This window comes from Triticum dicoccoides, chromosome 3B (genome assembly GCF_002162155.2).
Source record: "Triticum dicoccoides isolate Atlit2015 ecotype Zavitan chromosome 3B, WEW_v2.0, whole genome shotgun sequence".
Taxonomy (NCBI): Eukaryota; Viridiplantae; Streptophyta; class Magnoliopsida; order Poales; family Poaceae; genus Triticum; species Triticum dicoccoides.
Window position 1 is genome coordinate 574,749,126 of NC_041385.1, and position 14,466 is coordinate 574,763,591.

Consider the following 14,466-nt stretch of genomic DNA (forward strand, 5'->3'; position numbering starts at 1 on the left):
CGCGAGAACGACTACTTCCACTACGGCCCGTGTACCACTACTTCCTTCGTCGTACTCGACCCGCCCCGAAATGCATGCTTCGAAGGTATAACCTCGAGACGACCGCCCGTGTATGAATGTGTGTTGTATGAGATGTACGATATGTTTGCACCATGTCCGAATCGTCATTGCAAGTTCCTCCTCGTTTGCCATGCCGTCGACCCGTGGGAACCCGGTAATCCGGGATCACCTCACCATCTTGCATGACCTGCTCACGCTCGCCTCCTTTTGCACCGGTATCTCCGTGAGCTATCGGAACCGATATGTTGCCGTGGCATCATTTTCGGATATGTTGCCATGGCATCATTTTCGGATATGTTGCCGTGGCACCATTTTTGTTTCACCGCCGTGGCACCTTTTTCCTTCCGCCATGGCGACAAATGCCTCATAACATGCTTATGTCAACCTTTTCATAAATTGCATAAACTTGCATATGTCATCCGCATCATGATAACAACAATTAAAATGTTTAAAATTGTGTTTGCATTAAATTTCTAAATGACATGTGGGGATTTACCGGAATTGTTGTTTGTTGTTTCCGGCCTCATTTAAAATTGCCTAGCTAGGTAGTTTTAATATGCTTCACCCCCTTTTGCCATGTTTAATAACATTTAATACTGTTGGGTACATAACCGAGAGAGAACTAAATAATTGATGTGGTGTTCCGTCAATATGCAACTCGTTGCATATTGAGCTCCACTTAACTTGTAGTATTGTTTGTTGCACTTTGCCATGCCATGCTTCTTTAAACTTGACATGCATCATACTTGATTGTGCATCATGCCATGATTATGCTTGTGTGTTTACCATGTTGTTTGCTTCTTTCCGGTTTGCTTCTCTCGTTAGCTTCGGTTTCATTCCGGAGTTGTGAGGATTCGTTCGACTATGTCCGTTTGTCTTCTTCATGGACTCGTTCTTCTTCCTTGCAAGATCTCAGGCAAGATGACCATTACCCTTGATATCACTTCTATCTTTGCTTGCTAGTTGCTTTGTTCGATCGCTATGCTGCGCTACCTATCACTTGTTTACCATGCCTCCCAAATTGCTATGTCAGCCTCTAACCTTTTCACCCTTACTAGCAAACCACTGCTAGGCTATGTTACCGCTTTGCTCAGCCCCTCTTATAGCATTGTTAGTTGCAGGTGAAGTTGAAGATTGCTCCATGATGGACAGGATTATGTTGGGATATCACAATATCTCTTATTTAATTAATGCATCTATATACTTGGTAAAGGGTGGAAGACTCGGCCTTTTGCCTGGTGTTTTGTTCCACTCTTGCCGCCCTAGTTTCTGTCATATCGGTGTTATGTTCCCGGATTTTGCGTTCCTTACGCGGTTGGGTGATTTATGGGACCCCCTTGACAGTTCGCTTTGAATAAAACTCCTCCAGTAAGGCCCAACCTTGGTTTTACCATTTGCCTACCTAAGCCTTTTTCCCTTGGGTTCTGCAGACTCAAGGGTCATCTTTATTTTACCCCCCCCCCCGGGCCAGTGCTCGTCGTGAGTGTTGGTCCAACCTGTCAACCGCCGGTGGCCACCAGGGGCAACTCTGGGCTGGCCTACCGGAAGTTTGGACAATCCGGTGTGCCCTGAGAACGAGATATGTGTAGCTCCTATCGGGATTTGTCGGCACAGCGGGAGGCTTTGCTGGTCTTGTTTTACCATTGTCGAAATGTCTTGCGAACCGGGATTCCGAGGCTGATCGGGTCTTCCTGGGAGAAGGTATATCCTTCGTTGACTGTGAGAGCTTGTGATGGGCTAAGTTGGGACACCCCTGCAGGGTATATTATCTTTCGAAAGTCATGCCCGCAGTTATGTGGCAGATGGGAATTTTTTTAATGTCCGGTTGTAGAGAACTTGACAGTTGACCTCTTTAAAATACATCAACCGCGTGTGTAACCGTGATGGTCTCTTCTCGGAGGAGTCCGGGAAGTGAACGCGGTTTTGGGTTATGTTTGACGTAAGTAGGAGTTCAGGATCACTTCTTGATCATTGCTAGTTCACGACTGTTCCGTTTGCTCTCTTCTCGCTCTTATTTGCGTATGTTAGCCACCATATTTGCTTAGTGCTTGCTGCAACTCCACTTCATTACCACTTCCTACCCATAAGCTTAAATAGTCTTGATCTCGCGGGTTTTGAGATTGCTGAGTCCTCGTGACTCACCAGATACTATCACAACAGTTGCAGGTGCCGATGATACCCGTGCAGGTGATGCAACCGAGCTCGGATGGTAGCTAAACGAAGATCTTAGTTGTTGCTATGTTTCGTTTCATGTTGATCAGTAGTGGAGCCAAGTTGGGACGATCGGGGATCTAGCAGTTGGGTTATCTTTTTTTCTTTTGGCTTTGTCCGTAGTCGGACTATATGTGTGCACTCTGAATGATGTATGAATTATATGTTCATTGTGTGAAGTGGCGATTGTAAGCCAACTCCTTATCCCATTCTTGTTCATTACATGGGATTGTGTGAAGATGACCCTTCTTGCGACAAAACCACAATGCGGTTATGCCTCTAAGTCATGCTTCGACAAGTGCGAGATATAGCCGCATCATGGGTGTTACAGACGTCCAGTTCAGCAATGCGGCACGGTCAGATCGTGCTGGCCATCCGAGGCGGTGCTGGTATTCACCCTGCGCGCAACGACCCGGAGTGCTGCGGGCGATGGTCCCAAGACCCCGGAGTGCTTAGGATGTAGACCGGCGGGGACCTCTCTGCTGAGCCTAGGTCGGGCTACGACGTGTTGATCTTCCGAGGGCGGGCATTGACCCCAGAAAGGTGTGTCCGACCAGAGTGATCGAGCGTGTTGGGTAACGTGGTGCACCCCTGCAGGGAAGTTATATATTCGAATATCGTGTCCATGGTAATGGACGTTCAGACTTATATCCTGATCTTATACAACTACAAATGGATACTTGAGATATGTGGCTCCGGGATTGCTTTCTCGCAGGGAGTCGAGGAAGGATCTCTGGGCATTAATGTTACAACATGCTTGTTAATTATAAACTGCTATTCTTTACTCTTCTACTTGCTGCAAGATGCTTGGAGCTGCGTGAAGATGCTAGTCTTCGATAGGCTAGGCCTTCCCCCTTCTTTTCTGGCATTCTGCATTTCAGTCCACAGATACAAGCCTTTCATTTGACATCAGTGCATAATTAGTATAGATTTGATGCTTGCGAGTACTTTGGATGAGTACTCACGGTTGCTTTGCTACCCCCTTTTCCCCCTTCTTTCTTCTTTCCGGTTGATGCAACCAGATGATGGATCCCTGGAGCCAGATGCCATCACCGATGGATGCTACTACGTGGAGGCCGTCGACGACCAGGAGTAGTTAGGAGGTCCCAGGCAGGAGGTCTTGCCTCTTCGATCGTGTTGCTTTTGTGCTAGCCTTCTGAAGGCATCCTTGTTCAACTTATGTCTGTACTCCGATATTGTTGCTTCCGCTTACTCTTGTGTATCGAGCTATGTATTCGAGCCCTCGAGGCCCCTGGCTTGTAATATAAAGCTTGTATTATTTTTGATTGTGTCTAGAGTTGTGTTGTGATATCTTCCCGTGAGTCCCTGATCTTGATCGTACACATTTGCGTGTATGATTAGTGTACGGTCGAATTGGGGGCGTCACAAGTTGGTATTAGAACCGACTGCCTGTAGGATCCCCCTTTCCAACTCCTTGGCCGAAGTTGAGTCTAGTCTTTGAAAAACTATTTTACTAACATGGCTGTGTGGCTTACGGGCCCACGTCGCCATTGGGTGGTATTAGGATCTTTTATTCCTCGTCTATACTCTGGGACTCTGATCTCTCTTCTATTCGGGTTAAATGATTTTGTTAACTCTAACTCTAGGATCTCGTAAATACTTCCTCCCGGAGAGCCCTTCACTCCAGATGATGGCTTGGTGCACCAGAAGATTCTGAAGATACTCTCCGATACTTTTCCGAGACCCTTGTACCCTTCGTCGTTGCAATCCCTACCACCATTAAATCCTTATGCGTAACTACCTATGTTGTCGTTCATACCTTCATCCCTTGTTGCTCTTGTTATTACAAGATGTCCTGAAAAATCCTTCGATGTTTCGAGAATTCTTTATGCTTACCGCCCTGCAGTTCCTTGCCACATGAATACCCCTACGGATAATTACTCACGCTTGCCGAGTATCCGTTTATCCATAGTTGTTCATGTGATTCACAAGATACTTTGGAATACCATCCGACCTTCCGATAATCCTCTCCAACTATTGCGCTGCTAATATTTATGTGCTTGCATTATGGTTACTTCCATTTTTCTAGCAATACTCATTAGCATCCTTTGTCATCATAATTCCGAGCATTTGATTCGATTCGTTTGCAAATGCTCGCGATCATCGGTCCTATTTAAAATTCTCCCCTTGGTTTAGATGTCACTCCGGACATGAGCTGGTGCTCAGCGAACCAAGCCTTGATTGATTGTTGATCTATATCTTTTCAACTTACTTGTCTTTGATCAGAGCCTCTACTTATGATCCCCCAATTTGGAAACCATAATTCCTTTGTATTTGAGCTTTGAATTAGTCAGTTGTTTCTATAACCTGACCTACTTGCATTCTTTCTTCTTCTAGTTGAGTACCAATACTTACATCAGATCCATTGTGGACCTCCAGGTCCTTTGTTGGGTTTTATCCAATAGGGTCCTTCATATTCAGTAACCTTTTTTTTTGAGAAATAACACAGTGGGAGAGGCTCCCACTGTGTTTGTATTACTCAAGAAGTAAGGTACAATGTACAATCCATATTTACAGACATCTCATCCTCCACTTTGGGAGGGAGTGTGGATAAATAGAGACCTGGACTAACTAGTTGGGATGGAGGTTGTTTACAAAGGAGAGAATAAAGTCTCTCAAATCAACTTTGGTTCTGTATTGAAGTAGGACAAAGTCTTTTTTGAACCTATCAAGCCAATTATGATATGTTGGAGTGATGCCTCTAAAGAGTTTGTTATTCCTTTCTTTCCATATGCTCCAGGCTGCTTGCAAGAAGATTTCCATGAACATGGGCTTATCCCAATTATTAGAGGCTTTGCTTATCCATTGCAATCTGGATCCAGATGCATCCCACGTGATTCCAATTTTGGACCAGTTGTATTTGCTAAATGGGCATTGAAAGATCATGTGTTCTACATCCTCTTCAACTAGTTGGTCACACAAGAGATAGTTGAGGTCATCTCCGATGTTATAATGTCTTCTCTTCAGCATATTACGAGTATTTAGTCGATCAGAGAGGAGGAACCATCCAAACATCTTGATTTTTAGTGTTACCTTGCTCTTCCAAAGCCAATGATAGGATTGGTGTGCCTTCACATCCCGAAAATAGAACTTGTAGTATCTGTTTGCTTTGAATTCCTTCGAGCCCCAACAATATTCCCATGTGTCATGTGTGTATGGAGTTTCCTGCTTGCCAATGTGTAGCACTTTTTGTTGCAGGTCACGGACTTCATCAAGTGCTTGTATGGAGAGGGGGAGGTGGAATGTTTCATGGAGGGAAGTGGATCCCAAGAAATCCTTGACAGAGATGTCCTTGTTCAATGCAAAAGAGAAGGCTCGAGGGTGCGATTCTTCCAGCACAGACTCCAACCAAAGATCTTTCCACATAAGGATCGTGGCCCCCACATTTACATTTGCCTTGGAAATGCCTCTAAATATTGGTGTAAGTTTCAGCACGTCTTTCCACCAGAACGATCCACATGGCTCCGACGCATGTGGGATGTTGTACGTGTAATATGTTGTCCATATCAGCTCCACCCAGGGCAGGTCATGATGATTGTAAAATTTGTGCAGATATTTGAGGAGGAGGGCTTCGATTTGGATACGGAGATTGATGATACCGAGGCCGCCACATTCTTTTGGTCGGCAAACCATGTCCCAAGCCGCTAGTGAATTGCATTTATCTCCTTGCTCCGTTTTTTTTGTCCAAAGGCATTTCCTTCTGAGTTTATCTAGCATTTCTAGGATCTTCGATGGAAATTTGAGGGAACAGAGAGCAAAAATTGTGAGTGATGTGACCATTGTGTTGAGGAGAGATAGTTTTGCACCATATGACATTAGAGTAAGAGTGCTGGTCATTCTTCTTTCCATCGAGCAAACAAGAGGCATCAGATCTTGGACTGTGGGTTTGGTAATTCCAAGAGGCAATCCCAAGTAAGTGAAAGGCATAGATCCTACCGTACAGCCAAAGATTGAGGCGATGGCGTTGTAGCAGTCAGGGTCACAGTTGATCGGGATTAATGTGGATTTGTGAAAATTTATGTTTAAACCAATGGAAGCAGCATAATCAGAGAGAATGCCTTTGATCATCGTAGCTTGCTCAACTGAGGCTGGAAGTAGAATAATCGTGTCGTCAGCATACTGGATCACCGGGTAATCTTTCTGGTTTGGTCTCTGAAATGGAAGTTGAATTTGTCCTTGTCGGAACGCGTCATTAATAGCAGCCTAAAGAAGATCTGCAGCCAGAACGAAGATGAGTGGTGATAGGGGATCACCTTGACGAACCCCACACTTGCAAAGAAACTGTCGGCCTGGCACACTATTGAGGAGGACAGAGGATTTTCCCGATGAGAAGATGCATTTAATCCAATCCAGCCATTTGGCATCAAATCCCATATGCTCCATAATTTTAATCATGGAGTCATGTTCAATCGTGTCAAAAGCTTTGGCAAAGTCTAGCTTGAGCAAGACAATTTTTTGTTTTGAAGTTTGGCATTGGTGTATGTACTCGAATGCCCAAGCCAAGCAATCTTGTATGGATCTGCCTTTGATGAATCCGTATTGATTGCGATGGACAATTTTAAGAATGAGCTTTTGTAGTCGGTTTGCGAGGAGTTTCGTTATGACCTTAAGGCAGCAATTGAGTAAAGTGATTGGCCGAAAATCCGAAACAGACTCTGGAGAACGAACCTTGGGTATGAGTGTAATAAAGCCCTCATTAATGCTTTCAAGGTTGAGACCACCTTCGTAAAATTGATTGCATAGGCCATAGAAGTCATGTTTGATCAAATGCCAGCATTTTTTCAGAAATAGGCCATTGAAGCCGTCCGGGCCAAGAGCTCGGTCAGGCGGCATCTCCTTGATAACAGCATCAATTTCATCTATGGTGAACGGGACTGTTAACTGATCCAGCCCCTCTACTCTATTGATAATGTTTTGTAGGTTAAACTTCATTTGAAACTCCCTAGATTTACCCAGTCTCTCTTTGAATGCTTGATATATGATCGCCTCTTTGCTTATGTGGTCTTCCACCATTGTACCGTCCGGAAGCTTTAGAGTTGGGATCGTGTTGCGTCTGAATCTTTCCGAGGCCATGGCCTTCAAAAACTTGGGGTCTTCATCCCCCATTTTTACCCATCGAATGGTGCACCGCTTCTGCCAATATTGTCTTTGGTAGTTCAGTAGACGTAGAATGTGTTTCTTTAAAATCCTCCTGAAATTTTGTTCTGGTGTCGTAAGCATTCGGAGGTTTTCAAGGGCATCAATGTTAGCCAGAGCAAGATTGGAGTTTTCAATAGCCACCTTGAGTTTGGAGATTCGTTTGCTCCACTTCTTCAACTCATATCTTAGGGCTTTGAACTTTTTGCAAATGATAGTGGCTGCATTTGCATTTGTATCTTTTATCGGTCTTGTCCAGACAGCCTGAACTAGGTCCAAAAAGCCCGGATGTTCCACCCAATAAGACTCAAATCTGAAAATATTGCTTCGAGGAATAGAGGTTTCAATTTTGACAACACAAGGGATATGATCAGAGACTGGCTTCCCTAGTGGCATAACAAGTGTATTAGGGTAAGTTGCAGTCCAGTTGATGGAAGTGAGGAACCAGTCAAGCTGCTCCAAGAGGGGGTCGGTTTGCATATTGCTCCAGGTGTAAGCACGGCCCTTGATTGGTAGTTCAATTAGTTGCTGGGAGCGGATGAAGTCATTAAATGCTATCATATCATTAGGGTTACCTCCAGGTTTATTTCTGTTGTCAGGGCTACGAATATAGTTAAAGTCTCCAAGTAGCAACCAGTCCTCATTGGAGGGAATGTGCAAGTTGTGAAGCCATTGAGTATATATCACACGAGGGTCGCCCTGACACGAACCGTACACATTAACTAATGTCCATTCTTGAGCAGATTGTGTGGAGCGAAATTTGATTACAAGGGCAAAATCTTCTTGGAAGAGCACTGTCCTAGTGAAAATGGCACTGTTCCAAATTGTTGCAATGCCACCAGAGGCACCTTGAGAAGGTATAAACGCGAATTTATCAAATCGTCGTGGGCAACAGGACTTGAGGAACAGATTATCAATGTGGGCTTTTTTTGTTTCTTGCAGACAAATTACTGCGCAACCACTGGAGGAGATCGCATTCAATAAGGCCAAAAGCTTAGGTTCGGAGTTTAATCCCCTTACATTCCAACATAAAATATTCCAATTTGCTAAGAGTGCCATGATAAACTGAAGGAAAATAAAGCAACAACTGAAATAAAGAAGGCAGGTAAGTTAGGCGTTGGAAGGGCCCTCCTCAGGCTCAGCCAGCAGAACTTCGGCTGTTATTTCTTCTGGTGGGATGGCACACTTAGAGATTCCAATTTGCTGCAACACAGGAACTGGAGTGGGTGGGGGATCATGTCATTCTTGGAGGAATCCGGCACAACATGGCTTGATGGGGCAGCAGCAGAGGGGATGCACCTTGGTTTAACACGGGAGGCTCTAGCCCTGCTGTCAGAGACTGAGTGTGTTTTAAACCCATCATACTTGTTTGAACGGTTGCTGCGACGTACCTCCATCACAGATTCTGGAGCTTTGGCTTTGCTTCGTCTACTAGTTGCTGCCTCAGATACAGCATTTCCATAGGAGCCAGAGGATCCCGTAGTCACAGAACCAGAGGAGGTGTTCGAGGAGTGATCAGAAAGTGATTCTGTAGCCTGCATGGCAGTGTCATTTTCATCCAAGATTTCTGTGATAACCACCTGAGACTTAGGAGGGTTTGGGGCAACAGCCATATCCTTAGAACGGGTCAGGGTCCAAGTACTGCTGCTAGGTATGACTTCAGTTGCCTGAGCCGAATCTTCAGAGTGCTGGACAGTGCGAGTAGCCGATATAACTGAAAAAAGTCCCTCATGTTCAGAAATGCTAACATTCAGCTTCACTGTAATATCACGGAATCCATAACCCGAGCTCCAGGGTCCATAAGCAGCAGTGATCGGCCGAATAGCCGCGAGCAGGTAAGTATTCAGCCTTAGCATGGGGACACATTCATTGATCAGAAGAGAAGCAAACATGTTTCCAGGTGACTGTACCTGCAGATGTAAACCAGCAATTGAAATGGTCATAGATATATCTGTGGCTGGAACTGCCAGAGAGCCTGCAGAGCTGTGACGAGCAGGGGCATTAGAGGTCGAGGCTCCAAGTGCCGAAACATCAAGAGAAGATCCATTGGCACCAATTAGCTGACTGAAGATGTTCAGTGGCACCAAAGCATATCCATCAGATAAGGTTGCACTGGAGTCAGAACTGCTGACGATAGAGATGGAATCATTCCAAGCCGCTACCGGGCTATCCTGCATATTGTTAGAGGGATGGACCCCATGGTAAACCTGCAACCCCTCACCTGCCAACCAAGCCTGAAAGTTGAACACAGCCAGAGGTGAGTGCGGAGGAGAGGGAGGCCAAACTCCCCACTGAGGTTGAAACTGAACATTGGCCGCAGCCTCCTGCGCTGCAACCTCATTTGCCGCGTCCTCATTGACATTAGCAGCAGCATTTTGAGCGATCCAGTTATGGAGTTGCATCTGGTAAATTTGCTCAGCAGTGAGATTATCTCCATAAAGAGGATGAGGGAGACCATCTTCAGGGGCTGGGTCTTTAGTAGCAGGCGGGACATCTAGAATGTGCGCGTTCCAGTCACTACTACGAAGCATTGTGACAGCAACTGTCCAGCTCTGCCGCGCTCCTCCCAGTTGCCGCATAACCAAACTCTTGGGAACAAATTTGAGGTGGATGACATGGACTTTGAGCAGAACAAAGCGACGATCACCACGTGGATTGTGCCACTCAACTAGCTGACCAAACTTGTCTACTGATTTGTGCATGTAATGTTGCGTTTGATAGTCATATGGAAATCCTATGTAAAGCAGCCAAATCTCAGGCCCGAAAGAAGTAATCCTCATATTAAGAGCAGCGTCGTGGGGAACAAACGAGATCACAACATGCTCATCAAATTCATCCTCATCAATTTCAAACGTGGTTCCAACAACAGCATCTCTCACAATCGTATCCGTAAAACCAAAAATACCAACTCCCAGAGGATGATCACCCGCTTCAGTGGGAAAGAACTCAGATTCATGGAGCAAACCTTCGATGATGTGATGGAGAGCTGCTTTGCGGTGAAAGGGGATGACTCTGTCAGCTTCGGCGATGGCGAGGAAATCGTGATGCAGAGGAGGGACGGGGCCAATCACCATATCATCCCTCACCCGGCGATCCGGCGGACCAAGCTCCACGGTCATCCCCGTCGGGAGGTAGGGGATGGCATTGACGGGAAAGTTGGCCATGGTAGTAGCTCATAGCAGAGGCGCAGTGGAAGACACAGAGGTCGAGGCAGAATGCGGAGCGGCGTCCCTTGGGGGTAGCTTGGGGACCCAACGCCACCCTTTGCTCCACCGTGGAGATGCACAGGATGACGCCACGTGCCACCCCGAGCCACAGATATTACATCGAACGGTAGAGGTAGACTGTTGTTTTGTCGTGTCCAAGTTGGTAGAAGCAGTAAATGGCGCGGTCAAATCAGGTTTATGATTCTGCGGTACTGTAGAATTGGCAAGCGATTTATTTTTCCCAAAAAATATTTCCGTTGCGTTTGGATGTGTATCAGACAAATATGGATCAGATCGCTTGCGGGGCGGGGGTGGATCATTTGTTCCCGAAGGTAAAGAATAGTCTTTATTGAAAGTGTTTCGATCCTTTTCTGAGTGACCCGACGAAAAAGCTGACCGGGTGCCCATGCAGTTAGTGGGCCTGGAAGTGGAGGCATGTAAGTACCCATGAGTTTGTTTGGGCCTCAATAAAAACGGTCCACCTGATGACGATGACATTGTTTGGGAGTATGGCCCAGGAAGGAGCACTGTTTGCAATGAAATGCCCCAGGACAGTAGAAGGATAAGTGGGCCGAGGACCCACATATGTAACAAACTGTGTCCCGAGCCTGGTTCCCGCCAATATGATTGTTGTTTGAAGATACTGGAATATCCACCTGGTCACAAGTACACGGCCTATCCCAGCAAGTGGAGCAATACATACCAGGACAGGAGAAAGCGTGATGTCCCGTATCGTTGCAAGAGGCGCAGAGATTCAGGCGGCCATAAATATAGTCCATAGTTGGCACACTACGCAGTTTCCAACTGTGGGCAATATGATGATCCGAATGGCCCACCTTTCTGTAATCAATGATATGACGCAGAATAAAATCCGGGATAGATTGCCAGGATACCTCCCTAAACCGACAACCTTCAAAGCTTGTATTATTGGTCATAACTCTGCCATTATGAATTGATGGAATGTTCCCAAAAGTAATGGCTGGCAATACTAAAGGCGAAGTCAGCTCCAAAGATGGCTCCTTACCAACAATATTTGAATTTTGGTTATCCAAGATATCAGATTGGTCCCTGGCCGGAGTAAAATTTGAAGATGAGGGTTCCGGTCGGGCAGCCATTGCCGGCGCTTGGAGAAAACCAAATTTTTGCAGCTCTGCCTTAGAGGCATCAGAATGATGCACCCCACCTTGTAAGAATGAAAGTTTAGACCTGATAGCAATCGGTGATCGAGAAGCGACCTCGGGACTGTGAGCATCAAGATGCCAAAAGTTGTCTAGATGAGTCGATTGTGTTGCCTCCGGACAAAATAGTTGAAAATGACAAACGAAGTCGGGCCAAACTCGATCTTTGAGCCCATAGATGAAGTGACCCACACGATTGGATGCAACAGAGAATCGGTAAGATCGTCCATGAAGATGGTGCACCTTGAAACCGGATGGTAGACCACCAATGCAACATTGAAGTGCAATGGCCACCGATTCTTCAGAAAGAGAGAAAGAAGCCGACGAGAAGAAGACAACCAAGAAGAATTCCTTGGTCGATCCAGAAGGGGAGAAGTGAACAGATGATCCAAAACGACGACGCACCTGAGCCGCAACCGCAAGGCCGTGTGAGAAGTCCCAGTGTAGAAGGCCTTCCATTAGCAACTAGGGTAGAGATCTCCATGGTTGGGTGGTGGAGGTGGAGGTGGAGGTGGGAGAGGAGATCTCCATCTCGTAGCTTCATATTCAGTAACCTTGTGATCCTTTCCTCAGATACATAATGCCTTTGGTAGATTGAATCCCCTGCTTTTGTCAATCATGCTCTGCTTTCGAGCTTGAGTTATTTATTCCTAAAGTTTTTGGTACGTGTTCCTAAGATGCCCCGATGGGTTGAACCTATGCCTTCCACAATCTGTGTGAACCCAGAAAACTTCTACGGGTCATGCTCTACTAGTGTTATGCTAGATAAAATCTGAACACTATGGCTTTGTCGAAAATAAGAAGTGAATGATAGGTTATGCTTTGATGAAGTGGGAGTCGACCATGATCCTTTGTGTTCATGCCCATGGACCCGATGTGGAACTTATCATGGAAGGTTCTTGAAATAATAATAATCCCCTTTTTGATAAGTTCATCTTATATCTATGTTTGGTCCTTTGCCACCGTGGTTCCGACTAGATTGTTCTTCTTTGATCTCATTTCTCGGACAAGTTAAAGTACTTGTCTTCTGTAGATCTTTTCTTCTGTCCAACCTCTATCTGGTTCTACCTTCGAGTATTACCCTCTAGTATCTCGAGAATATCACGGAACTACATAACATCTTATGAGTTCTTCATGAACTATTAATTTTCGCTGATTCCAAGTTTCTACGGGTTCTGAGCTGTTAGACACTCAAGAACGCTGATAACTGATTCGATGTCTACACTTTCCTTTCCATTATTTGGTTTAAACCTTCTTGTAACGTAACCTATATGAGCAGTGATAATTCGCTGCTTATGTAAATGCCTCGATGTACAACTCTGTCAGTAAGACCTTGTTACTATGATTGATGACATTCTGGTAGCCATCGATGGGCGAGAACTTTGCCTATTGGTCCACCTCGTCTTAACAAGCAGGGAAATGGTTCTCTTCGTCCCTCGCCCTTGGTACCAACGTTGTTGCCAACATAACTGACAGGTTGTCCTCTGACCTGCCTTGCTCATGACCGTGCAAAATGTAGCGCCTTCCTGTTGTTAACCCACATGGTGGGCACATAACCCACAGTTCCACAGGATCGAAACCTGACTCTCCTGTACAACCTTGACTCCGAAATATTCTTTGCACTTGTCTTCGTTGCAAATCACGAGCCCCCTTCCTAGTGATCTATTATGGTATCAGACGCAATACTTATTCTCGGTGTTTTGAACCCCTTTAACCCTCTATTTCAGACATCGAACGATTGCCTACCCGGTTGAAGCTTCTTATTGCTCCTCCTTACCTTGCTCTCGGTGACTTTCTTGAATTTTAACTCGGGAGATGCCTCTATGCCACGTTCGTCGAGATAGCCATGGGTACATATCTTGTGTTGAGCTTCGTTCTCTCTGAGTCTTTCCCCCTTACTCCACCCCTTAAATCTCGGGACGAGATTTCTTGTAGTGGAGGAGAATTGTGACGCCCAGATAATTAAGCTATAGTAATCCTCCGTTAATGGTGCCACGTCATTACATTACTGTTGCTAATCCTCACTTGATCCAAATCACTGTTCAGATTCAAACTCAAATTTGAAGTCAAAATTCAAATTTGCCAAACATGAAAAACAAATGTTCAAAGTCTTGTAAATAACCTCTGGATATTTGTCCTGTTGAAACCCATATTTTATAAATTATTTAAATGCCCTTAAATGAATAAAATAGGGGTCAAAATAATATTTTTAAATCACTTTTAAATTTCTAAAAATTCTAAGGCTTTCCAACTACTTCTTAAACTTCTTGAGGCAGTGCTAAATACTACATAATAATTATTGAGACAAGTTACACATTTTACAAAAGTATTTTGGAGCAAAAAGAAAATGCAAATAGAAAAGTCAAAAGGAAAACTCCCCTGACTACCTTTGGGCCTCGACTAACTGGCCGGCCCAGTCGACCACCCACCCGAGCCAGCCCACCTAACCTCCCGGTCGCTCCTCCCTTCCTGTTCCTCTGTCTCGGCCGCTACAGGGGCATGGCTGCCCCCGACCACCTCGCCGGTGACGCCGGGAGGGGATAAGGCCTCCAGCGCTCCCGGCTCCTCGTTCCCCTCTCCCACTTGCCCCCTCGCTCACCACTCCCCTCTCTCACCTTCCAGATCCACCTCGCTCTCCCTCTGGCTCTACCCCC